Genomic DNA, 2645 nt, shown 5'->3' with positions numbered 1-2645 from the left:
TTAGAAATGGAAGACTGTGGCTGACCTCAGAAGTCAGATTCTTGAAGAACAGAAATTATACTTCAGTATTCTGTCATAGTTAATCATCATTGGGAATAAGTTGAAATACCTGCTTCTTTGTTTTTTTATTTATTTAAGATAAAAATATTTATTTATTTTGTTTTATGTATATGAATGTTTTGCTTATTTACCACTTGCATGTCTGGTGCCCATGGAGACCAGAAGAGGGCATTGGATCCCTCAGAACTGGAGTTATGGATGGTTGAAAGTCACTGTGTGGGTTCCAGGAATCAAACCCAGGTTCTCTGGAAGAACAACAAGTGCTCTTAACCACTGAGCCATCTCTCTAGCCCCCTCTTTAGGTTTTTAAAGAGGTACTTACAAGGAACATCTTGTATAAGAAAAAATATCATATGCTTCCTGTAGGTTGGGTAATCATAGCCTTTACATTTTTGTGAAATAAAAATTTCAACTAGATGCCCATATATTTGGGCCTACACAATTGGTTGACTGTTTAACTCTCTGAGACAAAAGAATTAAATTACTAAATTAGTAAGTTAATGAAAACTATAATCTTTAGGTTTTGATTTTATCAAAATTTGCTCAAAGCAACTTGAACTAACCAACCTAGACTACACAAATTGTTGAGCTGCACTAAAAAAAAAAAAATTACAGTCATGTTGTTAGTAGTTGAACAATTATTTAATTGCTCTTTTGTTAAATTACAGAAGGATGAAGGCATCAACATTGTGAGAAGTTTATCTCTAAGCAGTTTTTAGTTCTCCCAGTGATAATGTATCTATTCTTGTATTAGATCCCTTTCTATCAGAAATACCTGGAATCATTTTTGTTACCTGTATCAGATTCAGAGATAGAGGTTCTCCCCACTGTGTGTGTTTGTATGTGTTTGTTGTTTTTGTATGCATATGTATAGACCAGACATTAACACTGGGTGTCTTTCTTTATCATCCTCAATCAATTCTTTTTTCTTTTACTTGTTTTTCTTTTTAGGTTTTTCAAGACAGAATTTCACTGTGTCGTCCCAGCTGTCCTAGAACTCAGTCTGTAGGCCAGGCTGGCTTCAAGTTCAAAGAGATCCCCTTGCCTCTGTCTCCTGAGTGCTGGGATTAAAGATGTGTGTTATCGTTGCCCAGTCTCAATCTTTTATTTTTAAGACAGGGTCTCTTGCTAAACCTGGAACTCACAATTTGGGCTAGATTATCTGATGAGAGAGCCTCAGTATCTCCCTGTCTCTACTCCCACAGCTCTGGACTTACCTTTTTACACATCCACAGTGGTCCTTTGCATGCATACTGGGGATGCAAACCCAGGTCCTGATGTTTGCGGTTAAGAGCACTGGTTGGTCTTCCAGAGGTCCTGAGTTCAATTCCCAGCAACCACATGGTGGTTCACAACCATCTGTAACAGGATCTGATACCTTCTACTGGTGTGCATGAAGACAGAGCACTCAAATAAGTCAATCAATCAATCAACCTTAAAAAGAAAGAAACTCTTGAAAGTATTTCAGTGGAATGGCTATAAATGTAACTCCTTTTGGTTACAAATAGAAGTCAATTTTTCTTTGGATTTCCTCTAGTTGTGGATTTATGTCATCTCCTCCATTTACTTAAGAAAAAGCTACTTTGATGATGACTGAGAGGTACACTTATATCTGGGTATAAAAATTAAGTATTTAGGGCAGTGAGCAGTCCTCTTTTTCTCCTCTCCAGCTTCTGCACCGTAGCCATCATGAATGACACAGTAACTATCCGGACCAGGAAGTTCATGACAAATCGACTGCTTCAGAGGAAACAGATGGTCATTGATGTCCTTCATCCTGGGAAGGCAACAGTACCAAAGGCAGAAATTCGGGAAAAGCTGACTAAAATGTACAAAACCACACCAGATGTCATCTTTGTATTTGGATTCAGAACCCACTTCAGTGGTGGCTTTGGCATGATCTATGATTCTACAGATTATGCTAAGAAGAATGAGCCTAAACACAGACTCGAAAGACATGGCCTTTATGAGAAGAAAAAGACCTCCCGAAAACAGCGAAAGGAATGCAAGAACAGAATGAAGAAGGTCAGGGGCACTGCGAAGGCCAATGTTGGTGCTGGCAAAAAGCCAAAGGAGTAGATCTGCGGTGACTTGATGTTTTGCCTTGATGTGCAGATTTCTGAGAGGACAAATAGACTAAAAATCTTCAAAAAAATTTATTTAGAATGTAGTTAGAAATAATATTGGCTTAGGCAAGCGACAGTAGTAGGCTCTCCTCTTAAGGTCCATTATCTAGACAGCCACAGGCTATTGGCTGGTTTTACAGGCAGGGATTTCCTCCTGGAGGGGGGGGGGCTTAAGGCCCTGTTGACTACTGCTAAGATTTAAGCTTCACAATTGCACACCTTGGGTATATCTTACCAGGTCAGCTATTGTGGTTCTGAGGCTTTACAGACAGGTAAGACTCACTGTTTTTCTCCCTTGGCAGCTTGCATAGCATTTCCCAGTACTAGGAAAGCCAGTCCTCAGAGAGGAGGCTTCAGGGAGAGTTCCAGCTAGATTCCTTCAAGCCCTGCATCTGAAGCGTATGGTATCTTTAGCAGGAGGGTGATACCTTCGAGTTGTTGAGGAACATCCAAGCACAG

General features: G+C 39.7%; 1 pseudogene; it reads left to right on the top strand.

Moving 5' to 3' along the window:
- The first annotated feature begins 1734 nt into the window (after nucleotides 1-1734).
- LOC110317107 lies at nucleotides 1735-2140 on the top strand (annotated as a pseudogene).
- The last annotated feature ends 505 nt before the right edge of the window (nucleotides 2141-2645 follow it).

This window comes from Mus pahari, chromosome 2, assembly GCF_900095145.1.
Source record: "Mus pahari chromosome 2, PAHARI_EIJ_v1.1, whole genome shotgun sequence".
Taxonomy (NCBI): Eukaryota; Metazoa; Chordata; class Mammalia; order Rodentia; family Muridae; genus Mus; species Mus pahari.
The sequence above is the reverse complement of the archived record's forward strand: the minus strand, read 5'-3'. Positions and strand labels throughout refer to the sequence as shown.